Source organism: Limulus polyphemus, unplaced genomic scaffold (assembly GCF_000517525.1).
Source record: "Limulus polyphemus unplaced genomic scaffold, Limulus_polyphemus-2.1.2 Scaffold3548, whole genome shotgun sequence".
Classification (NCBI taxonomy): domain Eukaryota; kingdom Metazoa; phylum Arthropoda; class Merostomata; order Xiphosura; family Limulidae; genus Limulus; species Limulus polyphemus.
The window spans coordinates 22594-35172 of NW_013669158.1; the positions used below are offsets into that span (position 1 = coordinate 22594).

Sequence of the window (12579 nt, forward strand, 5' to 3'; positions counted from 1 at the left end):
AGATCCCTATTTTTACGTTTTAATTACTTTTATAATAATAAATAAAGAATAAACATGAAAAACAAGAAATAAAGTATTTCTTTATTTTTCTTGCTGTCGATTGTCGTTGACAGTTAACCCTACTTTTTTATACTAATGGTAGTAATGCACTAAATAATTTTTATTTACTTAAATAATGCACCAAAGCACATAGGGGAAATTGTCTACTTTTTGCATATTATTAGTCTAATTCTCAAAATATTTCTGGCTTTTTAACTAAGCGACAAGAGCCATTACAAATTCATGCCAGCTAGCTGTTAACTTTCCCATTGAATGAATCTTGTACTCTGAGTGAAATTAACAATATTCTGTTCAGAACACAACGTTATAAAATACATCATTTGGTAGATGAAAACCTTGACTTTCTGTTGGTTATAGGTAATATATAATTAAATGCAAGAGAGAACTATTAACAAATCCTGAAAGAGGAAGATGTGGCAGGAGGAGTCTGATTTTCTATTTGATAGCTCTGTAACCAAACAAAATTGAAGGCTATAAAGATTATGGTTTGTCTGAGCAATTATGATTTTATAGGGAGCTATTTATGTTTAATTTTTTACTTTTTGAAGGGGTGGTGGATAAAATAGAGAAGAGAATATACCTAGAGAAAATGTGTCGTGTGTCACATTTGGGGAAATTCAGGATTTTTTTAAATATTGCCTTATAGAATTAAGAATTTAAAACCTACATACTATTAAAATATGGATTATTAGCTAAGATTTTATGCTATACTAATTAGTATAACATAAACAAAAATAGTTTAATAAAATTTTGAATGTAAGACACTAAAACTTTATGTCATGTGCAGTAAAGGATACCTGTGGCGATAGGGTTAAAGTCATATTATTAGCAAAAGTACTAGTTATGTTAATTTTAGCTCAAAACTTAGTCAACAAACTTGAAGTGGGACCAATGTTTTGTAAAGTGAATTTTGGCATTCAAAATCATTGTGGAAAATTAATCCTAATTCAGTGCATGAAGTAGTTAATTTTGACTCTTTTTACATAAACAAGTTTCTGTATTCTATGTTATATTTTAAAACATTACTGTTCAGTATTAGTTACCATGTATACCACTTGTTTTATTTGTGTTTTTTATCCAGTCACCTCAAAATGCAACTTAAGGTGTACGATACACAAGGACTTAATCCATTTACTGTAAAGTAAAATAAAACAAATAGGTGTAGTTTGACAAAATACTTTACAGCTTTGAACAATGAACAATTAGTTGTTAGAAGAACATTGTTTGCAATTAAAAACAAGTGTTGTCTTGGAAAAACTAATTGTGAACACTTAGCAGAAGGAACCTGTAATAACTTGCACATACTTCTATCTTATAAACTGTTAATTCACAAAAGTGTGTGTTTATTCATATCCACATGTAATTGGCTAGCGACTAAAACAGTTCTTATCAAACATGGCATTACCTGTAGAGCTCCCCAGGAAATGCCACAGGAGGGTTGGTATTTAGTTCTGAACCCACTGTATCACATCACATCTTTCCTGTGCAATGAATAGCTAGTTACCTAGAAATGACTTGAAATAACTAAAGAGCGTGTGAATATTCTGTAGAACAAACCTGTAAGAACTTTAAATAAATGCTTTTATTACCTAAAAATTACTATGAATAACTAAAAGAAAAAACGTACTTGTGAACAAGAAACATGTAATAATTAATATGTATTACCTAGAAATAGTTTGAAATAACTAAAAATTTACTTGTGAACAATTTGTCTACAAAAGTGTTAATGTACCAAACTGTGTGTCATTATAAGGTGATTGTATATTTTATTGAAAACACAAATTGAATTCACTTCATACCAAATGCTTTTACGTTGGACAAACCTCAAACAAGTGTAGAAATTGACTTTTTAGTGCACATGTACTTTCTATATACAGTTTTTCTAACTAGCCACTAAGATAAAATTGGTATGGTAGTTGATAATTGTACTACTTCCATTATGTAGGAGAGATGATGAGCAGATCTGCAAAAGACTTTGCGGAAGACCCATATTCCTCTGTAAAAAAGAGGTAACATGGTCCGAGCTGCAAGAAGCCTTCTGTCGGCTGTCACCCGACTTCTGGTTTTAGCTGATATGGTGGACGTTCACAGGCTTCTAAAATCTTTACGAACAGTAAGTACATCAAATTGGTTATCAATAACTGAGAAATAAACCACATAACATGGCCTTTCATCCATGACCCATCTCAAATTTGTTAATTCATTAAATTTAATAATAGTCTTGAATTTTGATTTTATGGAAAACCATATTCTACATCAAGAAGTAAATAATATCCTAAAAAAATATTTTAATGATGGAATTTATTCTAACCCGAGTATAAACTAATCAGAAAAGAGTGGGAAACTTAAAAAAGAAGCAATATATTTATTGTAGCTGGATATTTTATTACTGTATATTTTGATCATTATGGGAAACAAGCCAAATTTTACTTAGTCTTTCGCGTGTATTGTTTTGTTATGGTATGAGTTTTGTTTAAACTCAACTACTTACAGTAGCTACTGCAGTAACAATATAGGGGTTATTCTATAAAATATTTTTATTTTTCAATATATGGAAATGTTTAATATGAACTTGGTTTGATTTTGGACTTCTAAGTTAGCATGCCAGGCTTGATCTGGATTGGTGAAATTGTTTAGGAGGAGATGCATCCACAGATAGAAAGTTTTCTTTGATATTGGATACTTACTGCACTGGTATGTCTTGATATGTGTAGCACATATGCGAAGAATGCCTGTACCTCGATTTTCATGGATTTTTTTTTTTTTCAAGCACCAAGAATAGGTAGGAAGAAAGTTACAGGAACATAGCCATATTCCCCTGTATGAAAAGTTTTTCTTTAAATATAGAAAGAATATGTAAACAGCATAAAGTCATAACAATATTTAGAAACTACAACAAATTAGAGTTAGTACAAGCAAACTACTTCAAGACCCAGTGGAAAGAGTGAAAACACCCTTTACGACATCTGTTTTGAATGTGGCCTTCCATGCTTGAAAACACCCTTTTAGACATCTGTTTTGAATGTGGCCTTCCATGCTTGAAAACACCCTTTACGACATCTGTTTTGAATGTGGCCTTCCATGCTTGAAAACACCCTTTTACGACATCTGTTTGGAATGTGGCCTTCCATGGGGGAAAACACCCTTTACGACATCTGTTTTGAATGTGGCCTTCCATGCTTGAAAACACCCTTTACGACATCTGTTTTGAATGTGGCCTTCCATGCGTGAAAACACCCTTTACGACATCTGTTTTGAATGTAGCCTTCCATGCATTGGAGAAACAAAAAAGACCAAAAGAAAGTTAGAATTCAGGATTCTAATAGACTCTGTAATACTGAACTGTTTGTAACGACCCATCATTCTAGAGGAGAAGACTATGTAATAAATCAGAGTATTACTAAAATAATGAGATATAAACCTTACCCAAGAAAAATATAGATAAAAGAGGCTTTTTTTTTATTCACCTAATTGATGACACTCTCTGTTTGACCTATCATATAATAGTCAGCAAAATCTGGATACCCCTCTTGAAAACACACATACACAATAAGTTGGTGTATACAGGTCCTAATAAGGAAGACCCCCAGACAAGTGAATAGCACATCAGTCCCAGGATCAAACCCTAGCCACTAACACCTGAGAAGTAGTCTTTCTTGGGACTTCTTTGAAGGCAACAGCATTTTAGCAACTAGTTAGTAATTAGTATGTAGTAATTTCACAAAAAAGGAATAAATATTAACTGGACTTAGGCTTCTAACCATGGTTATATTTAGATTTGGTTTTTGATCTCATTGAGAATGTTACAGAGTCAGACATTATATGATTCTGATATTTGTAGACCAGTCTGCCATTAAAATCTGCATTTGTAATAATCTTATGATTTTGCTGGACTATACATGATTCTGGTGAAGACGTTTTTCTTTTAAATATAAAATGTTTGCTCTTCAATTGGTAGTTCATGCTTGTGTTTATGTGCAGAATAAGAGAAATAGTTTAAAAAACTATTCTTTCCTTCCCTCAAGTTTCTCATTTGGTGGAACAAACAAGCATGAGAGAAAGAAACAATTTTTCTCATATCTTGTTCACTAAATATCATTAAGAATTTAATCTAACATAAACTTAAGTCTCATTTCAAACAAGAAATTGCAGATCAATGTACATACGTTTGTCTTGTAATACTTGGTCGTCTTTTTACCTGTTGATTTGCTTGCTTTACTACATTAGTTTTTGTATTCTTTCTTATCCAGGTGGAAGGGGACTTGGACAAAGTCAAGAATGCATCAAGCCAGTCAGAACTGATGGAATTATTCCAAAGATTTGGGAAAAACACAAATGACTTAATTCAACAAGCTGCCAAACGACAAGCAGTAAGTTATGACGCTTTTTTTTTTTTCTATTGAGTAACAGTAGGCTGTCTTTATTAACAGTGGTGGCTATTAGCACAACAAATTACCATGTATTTGAATGATAATGTAAGACAGCGTCATATACAATCTTTGCGAGAAATTTTAAGAAGCGGCTTGGATAACTTGTCCAACCTAATACACAAGTAAAGAATTTTGATGTGGCTATTTCATTTTACAATATGAATTTACAATACTATTTTAATCCTATAGTACCCATACACTAACTGCAGTAGTAACAAGAAGGAAAATCTGTTTAGTAACTCATTTTCTATTAAATGAGAGCTTGTCTTTCAGTACAGATTATTTCAACACTAATCTTTTTGTTTTGATGATTTTTTTGTTTTATATTAAAATCTCTCTTTCTTTTTTTTCCAGGAACTTAAGAACCCCCAGCTACAGGATGATCTCGCTGCAGCTCGAGCTGTGTTGAAGAAGAACAGTATGATGCTGCTAACTGCTTCTAAGGTTAGTTTTTGTAAACAGTATTATAAATAGGATCCTGTAACCTTGTGTAGTGGTAAATGTTTATTCATGGGATTTTATGTAGAGTTAACTGCTTGTAAAGTATATTGTTTGTTTTTGTAAGCACTATAACTATTAGGATCATTTAACCTTATGTAGCGATAAGTGTTAATACATGTGGTTTTATGTAGTGTTATATTCTAATTATGTTTATAAAGCAGTGTAACATTAAAAATATATTAAATGTTCTTCGTTATATGTAGATTTGTTACATTAGCAGTCTTGTGTAACAGCACTTTTTTTTAAACAGTGTTGTATTATAAGTCCATTATGTGGATATTGTAACACTAGAATGTTACACAGATGGTATTACCTTATAGATCTGTTATATAACCAGTGAACAGAGAAATGTTGTAAATGTGTTACATTAACAGTGTTTTATTGCAGATCTATTATGCAAGCAGTGTTGTATTGTGTTCTGTGGTAATAAGTAATGATACTCCACTACTAAACATTCAGTTCCTACTTCAAAGACACCTCGGCTTTATAAAAATATTTTATTTTTATTTTTCTTAAAATAGATATATTTTTAGAAGAAAATGTAATACCTGCTTTTGGCTGGGAAATAATTTATGATAGTTTTTGTGAAACTTTTTAACGTTTTTTTTGTAACTTAGATATTACTTTTGTGTTGTGGATGCAAGCATATTGAAGTGATTAAACAATTAAAATTTTTTTAGATGGTTCTCATTATCCAGCATTTAACTCTTAGCAACAGAATGCACAAACTTGTAAGGTGTAGCTCAAAACATTAGCTACGATGTCTGTACTAAACAGTATTTCTCTCTGCCTTGTGCCTTTACATTTAATGCGTTCTTAACTACTAAACATTCAATACCTACTTCGAAGACACTTCAGCTTCATGTTGTTGTTGTTTTGAATCATTTCTGGACACAGAGGGGTGTCATTGATATCCCTTGATTTATTTCATTCTAACAGTGAAAAATACTTGACCAAATTGCATATTTTTGCACACTTCTAAGGAGTCTCACTTATAAACAATGCACTTACTGACTTCTCATCAGTTTTTTTTAACCATACTAAATAGAATGTAGTTTTTCCTTTGAAATATATTTCACATATTTCTTCTATTATATTTTACCTTGTAAAATTTCAAAAAATCGTTTTTTTCATCCTAGAATTTTTGTTGGTGTTGATCAGAAAGTTTTGCTTTATATGTACAACCAGCGTTTCTATCATGTTTTACATTGTGACATTTCAAGAATCTTCTTCAGAGACTGTTTAAAAAACCCCATTAAACATCATTTTTTCATCTAGAATTTTACTTTATTTTTGTCAGAAAGTTCCATTTTTACATATACAATCAATTTCAACTTGCTTGATATTAACCAACATATTGCTTTTGATACTTTATTTTGGTGATTATAGTAGTCAATTTTGGCTATAAATCATAAAACACTTGGTGCAAGCTGACAAAGAATTATTAGTGGCTTATGACTTGTTACTGTGGTGTCAAGTCATGTTAGGTAACAGTATTTTTGCTGATAGTTTTCTCATTCAAGATAAATTTATATCCAACAAATATATTTAATTTCTCTGCAGTAAATAATGTTTTGCTGTTGCCTACCATACTTTAAGCCTAAATAGGCTTACCTGATGTTTTGTCATTGCCTGCTGTACTTTAAGCCTAACTAGGCTTACCCGATGTCTTGCCAAAGAGTAAAAAATTCTGTCGCTTTTAAACAAGTTTAACACAGAAACATAACATACATGAAAAGAACGTCTAAGGAAACAAAAATTAAATTCCCATATCTGTGATTTATTCCCAAGCCTTCTGAACTTCATACTAATACCATCTACATCTAATCATTTCTTAATGAAACAATAAATTACTTCTCACACCACTTTAATTACCTGATAATAACATAAATAGTTTATAATCTGCTATATCCAATAGTATTTATTATTTTTGCTTAAATTTGATATGGAGGTGAGTAACTCAACACCAGTACAAATAGGGTTAATCCATTCATGACCAGTGTGTACTTTCTGGTGTTGAGTGTGCACTTAAATATCAAACTTTAAAGTTTAAGTAAAAAAAATAAGTATTTCAACAATTTTTTTTATTAAAAAATATTTAAACTGATATTTTATCATTTATGTAATATGTATTTTGGTTTAATTTGCAATGGAAATTTTCCAACTGTAAACAATGTACTCAATTCTTTTTTTTTTACATTTTATTTCTGCCCATCCCAGAATATAGTGTTATAATTGCTTAGCAGCTATCATCCCTTGAGAACACAATAATTTCCCTTGTCTGTTAGTGGTTTTATAGTACAATCTTATTGTTACCTTTATGCTACAGCATGTGGTCCAAACAATTAATAACGGAGCTCAACTTTGAAACAGCTTAGAGCCACTGTATAAAAATGATTATATAAAAGATATTTTAATCCACCTATTTTCATGTAGGTAAATAAAGTTGATTTAGTAGTAGTTTTTGGTTTATTGACCTATTGGCTACCCAGAGTTCCCATAAGGGTAGAATACGAAGTTTACAACACTTAAGAATAAACTATAGTTTGGGAATTTTTTTATAGTCACAAGAATTTTTGTCTATGAAAAGACAACAGGCTAATTAGATTTAGAGTATAATAATGACAAACTATCAGAACATATTAAATCCTTTTCTTTTTTATTGAATATTATTAAGTTTATCATATTCGAAGAACATAGACAAATATCCTAACTTATTTGTTGAAAAACTATATTTCAGGTATAAATTGACTTTGAAAAAGATAACGGTGACCTAATTTTGAAAAGTGTCCTACATCACTTGTTATGGCATAAGTTACTGTTAAATATTGTTGGTTTTGTCATCTTTATTACAACTTATAGCTGGAATTAGTGACTACTGCAATCGGCAAAATAAAGTATATAAAGAAATGTATTAACGTATAGCAATCAGCTCAACTTTCTGATCAATGATAATATAAAATTTAACTGGATAAAGAAACATTTCTGATGTGTTTTCTTTTCAAAACTGTCTTGCAAAAATGTTATGAGAATTTCACATCCTAGCAAATGATAGAAATACTAATATAACATGATTTCTTCTGCAAGTTGAAACTAGATACATTTAAAAAAGTTTGTACTAAGTATTATGCAGTTTAATTGGTTGGATATTTCCACTGTTAGAAGAAAAAACTCATGGTATATTAATGGCACACCTCTGGTTCGTAGGGTTTAATTAACCCTGTGTGCACATGTGGGTCTCAAAGTGTGCATGCCACGACATTTTACAGAATGCCATTCAATATGTTATGATATGTGTTTGATGTCAGAGTTAATTTGATTATACATTGTTGATTTAGCAACAATTCATGGTAGAGGAGAGTAAATACATGATACAATATACAGGGATACTAAAAAAAACTGTAGATATGCATTTCGGAGATTTTAGAGGCTATGTAAATGGTACAATGGACAAAAGTATTTTTATTTTTCATATGAACATCTTGCACTCCATCTTGTCAGAATCGAAGTCCTATAGATGTCATCAATTCACGGGCATATCTTTAGTACAAATACTTATTTTTTGCGTACAACAGTTTTATATTTTACGAAAAGCTTGACACGTTTCATGTAGATACACCAAGTAAATTTGAAATTATAGTCAACATTCTCTCTCTCCAATATGACATCAGTCTTAGGGACCAACCCCCATACACTTTAAGTTACCTACAACTGGTTACATTTTTCAAAATTCATCTAAAAAAAGTGTTTTCAGTGTACAGTTTTATCAATATTGCCATGTTGACAGTGAGATAATGTGAACTTGTACTTCAAGTTAGTGTATTTGTCTACTAACAGGTTTATGTGAGACACCCAGAGCTCTCTGCTGCCAGAGAGAATCGAGATTTTATCTACAAGCAGGTTTGTGAAGCGGTCAATACAATTAGTGATGTTGCCCAAGGAAAATCTACTTACAATGCACTTAGTGAACCCCCGTACAAAGGTGCCGGGGAGCTGGCAGCTGCCCTGGATGATTTTGATGTAAGTAAATTGTAATTTAATATCCTGTCCACTTGTTTATGCTCGAAGATTAGTTTTTGATGTGATTTAGATAATTACATTGTTTTGATATTTGAAAAATGTTTTTTTGAAACATCATATTTTTCAATGATATATAATATTGAAACTCAATTATTTTGAGAGTTTAGATGTTGAATAAGGATACTGTAGATGCAAAGTTTGAAATTACGTAATAATACAAAATTAATACAGAGAAAGCAATGTAAGAACAGGCTGAGGACTGCGAGAGAAGCACTAGTAAATTATAAAATATTTAACTTTAACACAGAATTGTTTGTATATGCATTTCCAACAAGATAATTTCATTTAAGTAAATATTATGAAGTGATAAATTTAAGTTCTGTTGTAATCTTTATATAAACTCGCAGCATTAAAATGGTCAACTCTCAAAAAGGTTCTTTGATCTCGCATATATTGAAATTTCATTTCATAAATATATTTTGATTTGTGATTTTTGCTGTTATTAATATAATATTTTTTACTTTTTCTATTATAAAAGATAAATAAAGGTGTTCAGCTAGATGTAGCAATCATATTTTACTAATTTCTTTTTGTTTTGTTTTTTCTCCTTAATGTAAAGATATTAAATTGCAAAGACTTTATTCCTCAGGAACGTGTTATATTAGACCCCTTGACGTACAGTGAGATTCGGACACGTCCAGCATTGGAGGAACACCTGGAGAGTATTATCAGTGGAGCTGCTCTTATGGCTGATTCATCGTGTACTCGTGATGATCGTCGTGAGAGAATTGTTGCAGAATGTAATGCTGTACGACAAGCTTTACAAGACTTACTCTCTGAATACATGGCTAATGTAAGCTTATTCAGTTTCAGTTGATTTAATTCACTTGTGACTTGATTTTATAGTAATGGTTATTTGATATTTGCTTAACCTTATAACAGTCTGTGAGAACCTTTCACGTGTTGAGTGCATAAAAAAGAATATTTCTGGATTTTACAATATTTTCTAACTCTAGGATGCTGGCTTGTTTATTTTACACAACCTTGTAACCACTATAAAACCATGAAGGTATACATACTATAATTCTGAAGTTACATAATATATCTTCACAAGATTTGGTAAGCTTTTAGTAAGTGTTACAAGATTGGATTTTTTTACCTTAGGTATTTTTACTAAAGATTTGTATGTGAACATATGGAGTTAGTGTTGACTAATCAAAGTGTAAGTTGATTTTCATGTTAAGGTCAAAAATACTTTTATTCATCTTACAGTGTTCAAATTTCACTTACGTAACCTCTGAAACCTCCTAAATGAATATCCATCTTTTTCTTTTTTTTTCAATAAAACTGTAATTTACTTTTAATCTTCTATACCCCAAATGTATACTGACTCGGTCAATTTGACCAACCTTGTAACCACGATAAAAGAATATGAAATCTAAATTACCCTTTCTAGAATGACTGAAGATTGTAACAGAAAACTACAATTGTTTATCCTTAATAACTTAAGGCTCATAAGAGTCTATATCTGTTTGTACTTTATTTTATTATTTTATTGCCCTTTGAATGTGTCTAATTAATAATCTTCAAGATACAAGCAATATAAGCTATGTATAAATCACTAGGTGAACATGTAGCTCAAGTTATAAATATGAAAAATATATATACATAATAAATATAAAATTTAGTACTTTAGCATTTTGTTGTTGTTGTTGTTTCGTGTTTTTTTTTTGCGCTGTCGGCCTGCCAGTGAAATTTAACCCTACTTTTTATTTTGTAATGATGACAGTAGTACATTACAAAAAATTATTTATTTGAAGAATATATAGAATTATGTAAGACACTTCAAAGCATGCTTTTTAACTAATCTATGTATATAATTATGTAAGACACTTCATGTTCCATGTACAGTATATAGTTGGGTATTTTGTGTTCAGGAATACTGTATTTAAATATATTTACTTTTTAATTGAACATAGCTTTTCATTTAGATAGTATGCCAAATGTAATTTAGCAGTAACTATAATAACATGCACAAAGCAAACAGTGTCCTATAACTATTATAATTTAACTGGTTTTCTACCTGAGGCATGCCTTAAAATAATTCCACTGACTACTCGATCTGAGCTTGGCAAGAACAACTTTCAGCCTGTAGGCCAAATAACTAAAAACTTGTACTGAGAACAACATATAACATTCAGTAAATTAAAACATTGTCTTTCTGTTGTTTATAAATAACATAATTTGTAAAAGAGAGGGTGTGACAGATGGACCTGATTTTCTAGTTCATGTCTCTTCTCTAAACATAAAAAGATTGAAGGCTATATAAATTAGACTGTCTTACTAATATCTGTACTATAATGGGTAATTTATTTTAAACTCGGTACATCAGAAAGGAATGGGGGGGGGGATGAGAAGATGGGAAAGATGTAGTGAATAAATGTCATGTTTCTCATACAAGGTGGGGATTGAGGATTTATTTAAACTTTTCATTTTAAAATTAAGATATTAAACTTAGCTTGAAATTTGATTTATTAACTTTGTATACATTAATAATAAAGTAGTTTAATCACAATTTGAATATAACTTTGTACAAGTTGTTGTGGCGTGCACAATTTGACTTAACCATAGTGAGTTGGTTAACTCAAAAATCTTTTTTAAGTTGATATATTTTCATTATGTAACATTTATTTAAAGTTATTTGCATAGCTCCAAGGAGACTTATCCATATAAATTAGTGCATTTTGTTCCTACTCTTCCTGAATTATAGGTTTATCTTTGCCAAGAAATGTTGATATTTTTCAAACACCATTTATCTTTCGTTTTTCATGTTATTTTCCTTTTCTGTTAGTGATTTTATTACAAGAGCCCTTCATTGCCATCCTTTTACAAGATACAAAAGAAAAAAAAGAAATGATTTCGACAGTGTGCTTCACATTTGTATAAATTCTGCCCATCATCAAAGTTTGTGCACTATGTTCTCCTGATTAATATCACTTTCTTTCACTAATCCCCATTCCCACCTTTTTATCGTATGTAACAAACAGTCTCCCTTTGCCTTTTACATTTCCTCCCATACCTTTCACTTCCTTTCAGTTTGTAATACAGATACATTCTACCTGACACTCTGATCCTGTGAATCCTCCAAATGACTTACCTCACTTCCTTGCCTTCTTCCACTACTGAGTTGACTGGGATTCACAACTTTGTTTACTTAACTATAGGGGCAGTGGACAGTAGAATTGGAGATATACGCCCCCCCCCATATTATTAATGAAGCTTGGCTTTGTAAATAGTTAGAGCCAACAATAAATACCATTGCATAGAGCATGATATAAATGTAGAGTAAATAAAGTAGTTAGAGCCAACAATAAATACCATTGAATAGAGCATGGTATAAATGTAGAGTAAATAAAGTAGTTTGGGCAACAATTTGTTGCTTCTCTAGATGTTGGATGCCTGTACGAATAAAGGAATCTAATGGAAAGTTTAGAACACTTTGAAAAGCCATATACATTTTTTATAATTTCTGTAAATGTGTTTTTGCTGTTGAACATTTCTCATGTTA

At 30.8% G+C, this 12579-nt stretch overlaps 1 pseudogene; it reads left to right on the top strand.

Moving 5' to 3' along the window:
• Positions 1-12579, top strand: part of LOC106469565 — a 40409-nt pseudogene that overhangs the window by 17431 nt on the left and 10399 nt on the right.